We start from the raw sequence: 13,653 nt of genomic DNA, 5'->3' as shown, positions 1-13,653 counted from the left end.
TTTCATATTTCAATTCCAAAAGGCATAAAAGTCCATCCCGTTAAAGCACATGGAATAAAAAATCCCCTATTATCTTCTTAGGAAGAGCTGAGCAGTGTTATCACATGGAAAATAGAGAATATATATATATGTATATACACAAATGTAATGTAAGCCACAATGAAATGCTAAATTTTCTAATAGCTACATTGAAAAAAGTAAAAACGAACAGTTGAAATTAATTTTACAAATATATTTGATTTATATTAAAGTATTCAAACTATGATTATTTCCATAAATAATCAATACATTAAAAACTACCCTCAGGTGGGGCACCTGGGTGGCTCAGTCCGTTAAGCCGACCTGACTTCGGCTCAGGTCATGATCTTGCGGTCCGTGAGTTCAAGCCCCGCGTCAGGCTCTGTGCTGCCAGCTCAGAGCCTGGAGCCTGTTTCAGATTCTGTGTCCCCCTCTCTCTGACCCTCCCCCATTCATGCTCTGTCTCTCTCTGTCTCAAAAATAAATAAACATTAAAAAAAAAATTAAAAAAAAAAAAACTACCCTCAGGGTGCCTGGGTGGCTCAGTCGGTTAGGCATCCGACTTTGGCTCAGGTCATGATCTCACAGTTCATGAGTTCAAGCCCCACATTGAGCTCTCTGCTGTCAGCACAGAGCTGCTCAGGATCCTCTGTTTCCTCTCTCTTTGCCCCTCCCCTGCTCATGCTCTCTCTGTCTCTCTCTCAAAAATAAACATTTAAAATTCAAATACCATCAAGCTGTGTTACATTAATTGTTGTACTGAATCTTAAAAATGTGATGTATTTTACACTTAGCACTTCAATTTAAACACTAAGTTTTTATTGAAATACTTGATCCACATGTAGTTTGTTTTTTGAGGTAAGAGTGCTTAATATAAGATCTCCCCTATTTATAAAGTTTTAAACACAGTGTTGTTAACTATAGGCATAATGTTGTACAGCAGTTCTCTGAACTTGTTCATCTTACATAACTGAAACTTTCCACCCATTGAACAGCAATTTTCCATTTCTTCCTCCACTCAGCCCCTGGCAATCACCATTGTACTCTCTCTTTTTTTTTCTTTTTTTTTTTTATTTATATATGAAATTTATTGTCAAATTGGTTTCCATACAACACCCAGTGCTCATCCCAAAAGGTGCCCTCCTCAATACCCATCACCCACCCTCTCCTCCCTCCCACCCCCCATCAACCCTCAGTTTGCTCTCAGTTCTCAACAGTCTCTTATGCTTTGGCTCTCTCCCACTCTAACCTCTTTTTTTTTTTTTTTTCCTTCCCCTCCCCCATGGGTTCCTGTTAAGTTTCTCAGGATCCACATAAGAGTGAAACCATATGGTATCTGTCTTTCTCTGTATGGCTTATTTCACTTAGCATCACACTCTCCAGTTCCATCCACGTTGCTACAAAAGGCCATATTTCATTTTTTCTCATTGCCACGTAGTATTCCATAGTGCATATAAACCACAATTTCTTTATCCATTCATCAGTTGATGGACATTTAGGCTCTTTCCATAATTTGGCTATTGTTGAGAGTGCTGCTATGAACATTGGGGTACAAGTGGCCCTATGCATCAGTACTCCTGTATCCCTTGGATAAATTCCTAGCAGTGCTATTGCTGGGTCATAGGGTAGGTCTATTTTTAATTTTCTGAGGAACCTCCACACTGCTTTCCAGAGCGGCTGCACCAATTTGCATTCCCACCAACAGTGCAAGAGGGTTCCCGTTTCTCCACATCCTCTCCAGCATCTAGAGTCTCCTGATTTGTTCATTTTGGCCACTCTGACTGGCGTGAGGTGATATCTGAGTGTGGTTTTGATTTGTATTTCCCTGATAAGGAGCGACGCTGAACATCTTTTCATGTGCCTGTTGGCCATCCGGATGTCTTCTTTAGAGAAGTGTCTATTCATGTTTTCTGCCCATTTCTTCACTGGGTTATTTGCTTTTCGGGTGTGGAGTTTGGTGAGCTCTTTATAGATTTTGGATACTAGCCCTTTGTCCGATATGTCATTTGCAAATATCTTTTCCCATTCCGTTGGTTGCCTTTTAGTTTTGTTGGTTGTTTCCTTTGCTGTGCAGAAGCTTTTTATCTTCATAAGGTCCCAGTAATTCACTTTTGCTTTTAATTCCCTTGCCTTTGGGGATGTGTCGAGTAAGAGATTGCTATGGCTGAGGTCAGAGAGGTCTTTTCCTGCTTTCTCCTCTAAGGTTTGGATGGTTTCCTGTCTCACATTCAGGTCCTTGATCCATTTTGAGTTTATTTTTGTGAATGGTGTGAGGAAGTGGTCTAGTTTCAACCTTCTGCATGTTGCTGTCCAGTTCTCCCAGCACCATTTGTTAAAGAGACTGTCTTTTTTCCATTGGATGTTCTTTCCTGCTTTGTCAAAGATGAGTTGGCCATACGTTTGTGGGTCTAGTTCTGGGGTTTCTATTCTATTCCATTGGTCTATGTGTCTCTTTTTGTGCCAATACCATGCTGTCTTGATGATGACAGCTTTGTAGTAGAGGCTAAAGTCTGGGATTGTGATGCCTCCTGCTTTGGTCTTCTTCTTCAAAATTACTTTGGCTATTCGGGGCCTTTTGTGGTTCCATATGAATTTTAGGATTGCTTGTTCTAGTTTCAAGAAGAATGCTGGTGCCATTTTGATTGGGATTGCATTGAATGTGTAGATAGCTTTCGGTAGTATTGACATTTTGACAATATTTATTCTTCCAATCCATGAGCAGGGAATGTCTTTCCATTTCTTTAAATCTTCTTCAATTACCTTCATAAGCTTTCTATAGTTTTCAGCATACAGATCCTTTACATCTTTGGTTAGATTTATTCCTAGGTATTTTATGCTTCTTGGTGCAATTGTGAATGGGATCAGTTTCTTTATTTGTCTTTCTGTTGCTTCATTGTTAGTGTATAAGAATGCAACTGATTTCTGTACATTGATTTTGTATCCTGCAACTTTGCTGAATTCGTGTATCAGTTCTAGCAGACTTTTGGTGGAGTCTATCGGATTTTTCATGTATAATATCATGTCATCTGCAAAAAGCGAAAGCTTGACTTCATCTTTGCCAATTTTGATGCCTTTGATTTCCTTTTGTTGTCTGATTGCTGATGCTAGAACTTCCAGCACTATGTTAAACAACAGCGGTGAGAGTGGGCATCCCTGTCGTGTTCCTGATCTCAGGGAAAAAGCTCTCAGTTTTTCCCCGTTGAGGATGATGTTAGCTGTGGGCTTTTCATAAATGGCTTTGATGATCTTTAAGTATGTTCCTTCTATCCCGACTTTCTCAAGGGTTTTTATTAAGAAAGGGTGCTGGATTTTGTCAAAGGCCTTTTCTGCTTCGATTGACAGGATCATATGGTTTTTCTCTTTTTTTTTTTGTTAATGTGATGTATCACGTTGATTGATTTGCGAATGTTGAACCAGCCCTGCATCCCAGGAATGAATCCCACTTGATCATGGTGTATCATTCTTTTTATGTGCCGTTGAATTCGATTTGCTAGTATCTTATTGAGAATTTTGCATCCATATTCATCAGGGATATTGGCCTGTAGTTCTCTTTTTTTGCTGGGTCTCTGTCTGCTTTAGGAATCAAAGTAATACTGGCTTCATAGAATGAGTCTGGAAGTTTTCCTTCCCTTTCTATTTCTTGGAATAGCTTGAGAAGGATAGGTATTATCTCTGCTTTAAACGTCTGGTAGAACTCCCCTGGGAAGCCATCTGGTCCTGGACTCTTATTTGTTGGGGGATTTTTGATAACCGATTCAATTTCTTCGCTGGTGATGGGTCTGTTCAAGCTTTCTATTTCCTCCTGATTGAGTTTTGGAAGAGTGTGGGTGTTCAGGAATTTGTCCATTTCTTCTAGGTTGTCCAATTTGTTGGCATATAATTTTTCATAGTATTCCCTGATAACTGTTTGTATCTCTGAGGGATTGGTTGTAATCATTCCATTTTCATTCATGATTTTATCTATTTGGGTCATCTCCCTTTTCTTTTTTGAGATGCCTGGCTAGAGGTTTGTCAATTTTGTTTATTTTTTCAAAAAACCAACTCTTGGTTTCGTTGATCTGCTCTACAGTTTTTTTAGATTCTATATTGTTTATTTCTGCTCTGATCTTTATTATTTCTCTTCTTCTGCTGGGTTTAGGCTGCCTTTGCTGTTCTGCTTCTATTTCCTTTAGGTGTGCTGTTAGATTTTGTATTTGGGATTTTTCTTGTTTCTTGAGATAGGCCTGGATTGCAATGTAGTTTCCTCTCAGGACTGCCTTCGCTGCATCCCAAAGCGTTTGGATTGTTGTCTTTTCATTTTCGTTTGTTTCCATATATTTTTTAATTTCTACTCTAATTGTCTGGTTGACCCACTCATTCGTTAGGAGGGTGTTCTTTAACCTCCATGCTCATGGAAGTTTTCCAGACTTTTTTCTGTGGTTGATTTCCAGTCATAGCATTGTGGTCTGAAAGTATGCATGGTATGATTTCAATTCTTGTAAACTTATGAAGGGCTGTTTTGTGACCCAGTATATGATCTATCTTGGAATGTTCCATGTGCACTCGAGAAGAAAGTATATTCTGTTGCTTTGGGATGCAGAGTTCTAAATATATCTATCTGTCAAGTCCATCTGATCCAATGTCTCATTCAGGGCCCTTGTTTCTTTATTGACCGTGTGTCTAGATGATCTATCCATTTCTGTAAGTGGGGTGTTAAAGTCCCCTGCAATTACCACATTCTTCTCAATAAGGTTGCTTATGTTTATGAGTAATTGTTTTATATATTTGGGCGCTCCGGTATTCGGTGCATAGACATTTATAATTGTTAGCTCTTCCTGATGGATAGACCCTGTCACTATTATATAATGTCCTTCTTCATCTCTTGTGACAGCCTTTAATTTAAAGTCTAGTTTGTCTGATATAAGTATGGCTACTCCAGCTTTCTTTTGGCTTCCAGTAGCATGATAAATAGTTCTCCATCCTCTCACTCTCAATCTAAAGGTGTCCTCAGGTCTAAAATGAGTCTCTTGTAGACAGCAAATAGATGGGTCTTGTTTTTTTTATCCATTCTGATACCCTATGTCTTTTGGTTGGCGCATTTAATCCATTTACATTCAGTGTTATTATAGAAAGATATGGGTTTAGAGTCATTGTGATGTCTGTATGTTTTATGCTTGTAGTGATGTCTCTGGTACTTTATCTCACAGGGTCCCCCTTAGGATCTCTTCTAGGGCTGGTTTAGTGGTGACAAATTCCTTCAGTTTTTGTTTGTTTGGGAAGACCTTTATCTCTCCTTCTATTCTAAATGACAGACTTGCTGGATAAAGGATTCTCGGCTGCATATTTTTTCTTTCTAGCACACTGAAAATCTCGTGCCAATTCTTTCTGGCCTGCCAAGTTTCAAAAGAGAGATCAGTCACGAGTCTTATAGGTCTCCCTTTATATGTGAGGGCACGTTTACCCCTTGCTGCTTTCAGAATTTTCTCTTTATCCTTGTATTTTGCCAGTTTCACTATGATATGTCATGCAGAAGATCGATTCAAGTTCCGTCTGAAGGGAGTTCTCTGTGCCTCTTGGATTTCAATGCCTTTTTCCTTCCCCAGTTCAGGGAAGTTCTCAGCTATTATTTCTTCAAGTACCCCTTCAGCACCTTTCCCTCTCTCTTCCTCCTCTGGGATACCAATTATGCATATATTATTTCTTTTTAGTGTATCACTTAGTTCTCTAATTTTCCCCTCATACTCCTGGATTTTTTTATCTCTCTTTTTCTCAGCATCCTCTTTTTCCATAACTTTATCTTCTAGTTCACCTATTCTCTCCTCTGCCTCTTCAATCCGAGCTGTGGTGGTTTCCATTTTGTTATGCATTTCATTTAAAGCGTTTTTCAGCTCCTCGTGACTGTTCCTTAGTCCCTTGATCTCTGTAGCAAGAGATTCTCTGCTGTCAGCTATACTGTTTTCAAACCCAGCGATTAATTTTATGACTATTATTCTAAATTCACTTTCTGTTATATTATTTAAATCCTTTTTGATCAGCTCATTAGCTGTTGTTATTTCCTGGAGATTCTTCTGAGGGGAATTCTTCCGCTTGGTCATTTTGGATAGTCCCTGGCGTGGTGAGGACCTGCAGGGCACTTCCCCTGTGCTGTGGTGTATACCTGGAGTTGGTGGGCAGAGCCGCAGTCAGACCTGATGTCTGCCCCCAGCCCACCGCTGGGGCCACAGTCAGACTGGTGCATGCCTTCTCTTCCCCTCTCCTTGGGGCGGGATTCACTGTGGGGTGGGGTGGCCTGTCTGGGCTACTTGCACACTGCCAGGCTTGTGATGCTGGGATCTGGCATCTTAGCTGGGGTGGGTAGGCAAGGTGCACAGGGGCAGGAGGGGCAGGCTTAGCTTGCTTGCTTCTCCTTAGGTGATCCACTTCAGGAGGGGCCCTGTGGCAGCAGGAGGGAGTCAGATCCGCTGCCGGAGGTTTGGCTCCGCAGAAGCGCAGAGTTGGGTGTTTGCGCGGAGCGAGCAAGTTCCCTGGCAGGAACTGGTTCCCTTTGGGATTTTGGCTGGGGGATGGGCGGGGAAGATGGCGCTGGCGAGCGCCTTTGTTCCCCACCAAACTGAGCTCTGTCGTCCGGGGGCTCAGCAGCTCTCCTTCCCTTTGTCCTCCAGCCTTCCTGCTTTCTGAGCAGAGCTGTTAACTTATGACCTCCCAGCCGCTAAGTCGTGCTTGCTGTCGGAACACAGTCCATCAGGCCCCTCCGCTTTTTGCAAGCCAGACTTGGGGGCTCTGCTTGGCCGGCGAGCCGCCCCTCCGCCCCGGCTCCCTCCCGCCAGTCTGTGGAGCGCGCACCGCCTCGCCGCCCTTCCTACCCTCTTCCGTGGGCCTCTCATCTGCACTTGGCTCCGGCGACTCCGTTCTGCTAATCCTCTGGTGGTTTTCTGGGTTATTTAGGCAGGTGTAGGTGGAATCTAAGTGATCAGCAGGACGCGCGGTGAGCCCATCGTCCTCCTACGCCGCCATCTACCCTCCTCTCTGTACTCTCTTTTTCTATGAGTTTGACTATTTTTAGATCAGAAGAAAAAATTAGTGACCTCATAGATCCTTTGACATTATCTAGTCAGGGGAGTAAAAAGAAAAAGAATGAAAAGTAGTACAGATAGCTTCCTAAAAAGGATCTACATTTAGATTTCATAAATTTACAATTGGAGCAGATTGACATAACCAAGTTGTTCCCAGCTTAAAGTTTCCCAATTACTGAATTGAATATCAGTTTTTGAATTTATTTTTAAAATAATTGAAAGTAAGGGGTACCTGATGTCTCAGTCGGTTGAGCCTCCAACTCTTGATTTTGGTTCTTATCCTAATCTCATGGTCCTGAGATTGAACATTGAACACCACATTGGGTTCGGTGCTGAGCAGGAGGCTGCTTGGGATATTCTCTCTCTCTCTCTCTCTCTCTCTCTCTCTCTCTCTCTGTCCCTTCCCCACTTGCACCCCCTCTCTCAAAATAAACATTTTTTTTAAAAACAATAAAGTAAAATAATTCAAAGTAAATAAAATTAAAACTCAAACCTTCCATTTGCATATGTCCAAACTCATCAATTGTTGTACACAGTAAGTATGTGTAATTCTTTGTATATCAATCAAACTTCAATAGAACTTTTTTTTTTTAATGTTAAGACTTGCAGTTGCAGTAGCCACATTTCAAGTGCCCAGTTGCCACATGTGGCTGAGTAGCTACTTTCTTAGACAGAACAGGACTGGAAGAACCCAGTATCTTCACTGCTGAGTAAAGCCATAGGGAATTTCCCTTGGTGGGATTTTGTTGAAAACAACTGGAAAGGGTAATTTTATTTTATTTTTTTTTAATGTTTATTTATTTTTGAGAGAGACAGACAGAATGTGAGTGGGTTAGGGGCAGAGAGAGAGGGAGACACAGAAGCAGAAGCAGACTCCAGGCTCTGAGCTGTCAGCACAGAGCCTGACGCGGGGCTCAAACTCACGAGCCACGAGATCATGACCTGAGCCGAAGTGGGACCCACAACCTTCTGAGCCACCCAGGTGCACCTGGAGAGGATAATTTTAGAGTGGAACTACAATGACAGCCAGGAGACATTATTACAGGAACACTGAACTCCTTCCCACTCCCCTAATATTGTCATTTTAGCTTTTTCCTTTTATCTCAGAATTATTTATATCCCTTACTTTTGTGAAGATAATTAACCTGACCATATTTTCTATATTGGATCTATGAAATCTCTGACTTTGCCCTATCTTTTACCTAAGAGCAAATATAAAAATATGTATTATTTATCTTGTACTATGTGACTTTTATTTCATTTTATACATATAAGAAAACCATGAAGTGGGATATAAAGAAATGGCAGCACAGCAAGGTTATTCAGCGAGAAAGCACCAGAACTAGAAATCAAACCTAGGTGTCTCCCACACTTAACCATGCTTAACTAGGCTCTTGATCAATACTATGTCATGATACTGGGTGGTGTAGATCATTGATCAACAATGGCCCACAAGAGAAGGTACAGAGTAAATGAGGCCCTGGAGGATAACCACTGAAATTCACTCCACCCGTAACTCTCCGAGTAAAGTGTTCACTGTCCACATAAAGGAATTCAGTTGTTGTGGTTGAGCAGTGGGGGTTAGGAAATGTTTATAAATTGAATGTCTGGGCTTGCACCGTAGTATTCAAAAAATAACTGAGAGTCTGTAACCAAGGAAGTTCTGTCTCCTCTGTATTTCCTTGAGAAGAGGCCACAAGACAAGAATAATGGCAAGCTGACCTCTTTATAAGGGAAAGAAAAAATATATAATATGTATATACATACATATATGTATATATATGGTACATAATCACCCTCTGATCTTTCCTCCAACAAATTAGATTTGTCTCCAACAATTTGCATTACAATTATGGCAATATAAAAACTAAAAGGAGCATTTCCTTCTCTGTTCTCATACTGTAGCCAAAAGGGCTAGCCGGGGATTTTCCTGTGGAATTTAATCTTGGTTACATATTTGTATTCCATACAAACAATTCATATTGTGGGGGTTTTTCTGGAATTGGCCTGAGAAGGGGTACTGTGGGGAAGAATTTGCCAAATACGTAAGCAGAGCCAGGTGAGGTTTGGCTTATATGAATGGAAAGCAATGACAAGGCCTGATGTCCACCATGTAGGTTAGAGTCTGCTCTATGCTCACGTGAACTGTTTGGAGGTGAAGTGAATACTACTAGGAAGTGTTCGATAATTACAATAATGTGACTATTTAGTGAATTCATAGGGCAATAACTGAAACAAAAGACTTTAACTTTTAAAATGTACCTGAGTATATCTTGAATTTGATCATTTCTTGCCTATTCTACTTTAACAGCTTTACCCCAACTCATCCTTAGCTGGTCAACAGTCTTCTGAAGGAGTCTCTTTAACATCATTGTTGCCCTGCACTGCTCCTTTTCCACACAGCCAGGAATATTCAAATCAGATTAGGTGGTAGTTCAGCTGAAAACTTTTCAGTCATTGTTGATTATACTAAGCAAAATTTTAAAACTCATTGCGTACAAAGTACCCATTTACCCTTCAGACTTCATCTCTTTTCTCATCCACTTATCCCGTACCATACTTGAGTCATTATGGCTTTCCTTCTCTCATTTGAACACATTTAACTGGATTCAATCTCAGGCCCTCTGCATCTGCCATTACTTCTGATTAAACTACTCTGTTCCCACATTTTCATGTGTCCTCTTCCTCTCATCAGTCATTCTCCATTTAAATGACACCTTTTTAGCTTCTGTCTTTCTTTTTCATTGCTAAATCCCCTAGTAGGATTAACATGTATATTCTAAGCAAACTTATTTTATATAATTGTACTAAGCTTATCAAAATGTTATTGGGTTAGCTGATAGGACTAGTTAAAGAAAATGGGTTTAAGAAGTTCTCCTTGGGGTGCCGGGTTGGGTTGGTCATTAACATTAAGCATCTGACTCTTGATTTCAGCTCAGGTCATGATCTCATGGTAGTGACATTAAGCCCCATATTGGGGCTTAATCTGTTTAAGATTCTCTCCCTCCCTCTCTGCCCCTCCAAAAAATAATAATAAAAACAAAAAAAAGAATGAAAAGAAGTCCTGCTCCCCAGTTGTGTGTTGACTCTGGCTAGTATTGACTTGCGAGAGCCAGTTATTAAATGTTTAAGAGTTTTGTGAGATAAACACAGCCATTATTAAAATATATAAACTTAGAAGTAAACAAAATATATTAAAAACAAATAAACCCACCAATGCTTAATTACTTTACTGTATTCTATAGTCTAGGCCAGTGGTGGTAAATGTTTTCAGTAGAGGGCCAGATAGGAAATATTTTGAGCTTTGTAGGCTATAAAGTCTGCATCACAACTACTCAATTCTGTCTTTGTAGCATGAAAGCTTTCACATAGGCAATACATGAATGAATGGCTTTGGCAGTGTTCAATAAAACTTTATTTACAAAAATAAATGACAAGCCATATTTGGACCACAGCCCATCACTTGCTGATACCTCATCTAGATCCTTGAGGTTTCTTGAATCTATCACATATATGCGGTAGAAGTGTTCTAAAATGGTATGCTGCAGGACATCTCTTCCCAAATCCATATTCTGGGGTTTCACATTGGTAGCTTGAATTGGCTATGGTGGTAGTATGTGTATATGCCTTTGAAATTAACTTTTTTAAATCATGCTGTTTATTCTCCCTCAGAGAGCTGGTTGTTAAATATTTACCATCATATCATGCTTCCCTCCTAGCACAGACTTTGGCACTCTTAATTGGAACAAAATACCACACTCCTAAGAAGTTGGTTTCTCTCAGGGAATCTAATGCTGTCACTAGCATGGCTGACAGCAACAGAGAAGGTTTCACTTAGGCTGTAACATAGCCTCTTAGGCTATAACACAGCTGCACATTTAAACTATTTTTTAAAAATATAAAAATAGCATGTTATGTCATTGATTAAAACATGCTTAGCATTTCAAATTCACTCAAGACTTTGATATATGTAGTCAATGTTAATATTCAAAAAATATTTATGAAGTACCACTTACATACAAGGCTAGATATATATCTGCATAGAAGCTACATTAGTAAACAAAGTAGTGCTATGGTGAAGAATAAAGCAGACAAGACAGGGTAAGGTGTGCTGGTGGGTGGTTTAGGGTGGATTATCATTTTAAATGGAATACCTAGAAAATGTCTCACAAGTTACATTGTCTCAAAAACTCTGTTTGCAGAGGGGGAGGGAGGTGGGAGAGGAGAGAGAGTTTTAAGCAGAGTGGGCAACAAATGAAGATTTCTAAGGTGGGAGCAGGCCTCAGTGTTCCAGCCACCAGGAGGGGGCAGGTGGCCTCTGAGGAAGGAAGAGAGTAGAGAGATGGTGCTGGTGATGGAAGGTTATGGAGAAGGAACATGAGCCCAGGCAGGGCCAGGGCTTCTCTCCCCTTTCTGTGAGTTTGGAATCCTTTGGAAAGTTGTTAGAAGACATCTTACTTGATCTGACTCCAGTTTCAAAGAATTGCTAGGGACTGGGAAGCGGAGGAAGGAAAGATGGTGTAGATGAAACAAAATTGCCAAAATGTGAATTGTTGAGGGCTGATGATGGATACATGGTGATTATTTTTATATTCTTCTTTGCACATTTGAAAATTAAAAATAAAATGAAAAAATATTGTATGTTGAAAATAGACTAGAGAATGGGGCTTGCTAGGAGACCAGTGGGAGGTTATTGCAATGGTACTAGTAAGAAATGACCATGTCTTAGATCAGATCAGATCAAGGAAATGAAAATTAAGACAGAGCCAGATTCTGGGCACGTTTTACAGGTGGAGCCATAGCACTAACTGAGATAAATAAATGTGCTTAAAACCTGCTTTGATTTTTTTTCTCAGCTTCAATGTGTTCTTTATTATTTATTTCTGTATTTTTTACCCCAGAATTTTCATACTATTGAGGCAAAAGATGGTGATAATTAAATAGATTTTTATAAATAAAATATTTATTTTTCTCTTTTTATTTTTACTTACATGGGGCTTATTTAACCTTCAGCAATGTGACTGTAATTAAAGGTGTTTTATGCACTTGGCAGTAGATGAGTCTCTCTCCTGTCCAGGTTTATGAATTCCAATCATCAGGGTCTCATTTAAGCCAAGAATTTCAGGCTGTCACTACTCTTGAGAGAGAATCAGTGTCTCACTCAGCATTTCTCTGTGTTAAAATAATGCCATCTGTTGTTAGCCAAGCTGTAACTAGAGTCTCACCTGCACAGAAGGATATTTGTTGGGCTTTGACATAAATTATGCCCACTCCTTCTAAAGGAGAAGAGGCTGTTTCAGATGTTGGTTACACTGAGCTGAGTTAGGTGTGTAGAAAGAAAATAAAGGCACTCAATTAATATATTTTCCTATATTAAAAGAATAGTGAATTCATTACATCTTTCTATCTCTCTAAAATATTATTTACTTGTAAAATCTGAAGTTGCATGGTTAAAGATACTCCATGCTAGATCTAGGTATGATGTTGTGTCCTGTATATTCTCAAGATGAAAACTAGCACGATGGGGAACTAAGGCCATGCAAAAAATGCTGGAGAAATACATAATAAAAATGTTTAAAAGTATAGCTAGGGTCAAAACAAAGAAAGAAATTACAGGCAAGACAAAAATAGCAATAATAATTGAAGAGGTGACTGAAAGTCACATGAATAAGTATGGAAACAATCCGCGGCTGCCTTGCAAACTGGAGTGAAGGGGTGAAGGGAATTGCATGTCTTAGTAACTTGAGGGCTTTGGGCTTAGTGACGAGTAGAGAGAGGGTAGACAGTTGGAACTGTGATGACTGAACAAAGCTGATTGTTCCCAGAGAGAAATGGGGAAATAGAAAAAAAATTCCTCCTCCACCACAGGGTGATGACACGGAAGCTTGTCTGTCTCTGTCTGGTCTCATTGGAAAAGAAAATTTCTCCTAAAATATGTAATCCCACAGCTCATGCAACCATCAGTTTTAGGAATGATTTTATGATACCCATGTTGATTCACAATCCTAAACATGAGAAATTAACACAATGATTAGTTCTAGGTAGGTAATATCACCAGAGTGCTTTTTAGGAAGCAAACATTAATCCCTTAGTAGATCTGCTTTATGAATTCAGTCCCAAGGGGTGCTTGTCTCCTGCCACCCTCCAAACCATGACTTCACAGCATGAAATCATGAAAGATATGGGGAAATAATCTGCTGTGATGAAGACACAGGCATAAAGCACTGCAGGATCAGAGTGCTGAGGTCTTCAAGTAATAGAGCATAAAGAGCAAAAGATATGAGTGTGAAAATGTATAAAAGAACTTCAAAAGGTAATTGATACCCTTTTTTAAAAATTATTTTTTTAACATTTATTTATTTTTGAGAGACAGAGCATGAGTGGGGGAGGAGCAGAGAGAGAGGAAGGCACATAATCTGAAGCAGGCTCCAGGCTGTCAGCACAGAGCTCAACGTGGGGCTAGAACCCACAGACTGTGAGATCATGACCTGAGCTGAAGTCAGACGCTTAACTGACTGAGCCACCCAGGCACCCCTAATTGATACCCTTTAAAAAAGAACTACATGCTTAGGAAAAAATAATG

This window comes from Herpailurus yagouaroundi, unplaced genomic scaffold (assembly GCF_014898765.1).
Source record: "Herpailurus yagouaroundi ecotype Mexico unplaced genomic scaffold, PumYag 221, whole genome shotgun sequence".
NCBI lineage: Eukaryota > Metazoa > Chordata > Mammalia > Carnivora > Felidae > Herpailurus > Herpailurus yagouaroundi.
Note: the sequence above shows the minus strand (reverse complement) of the source record.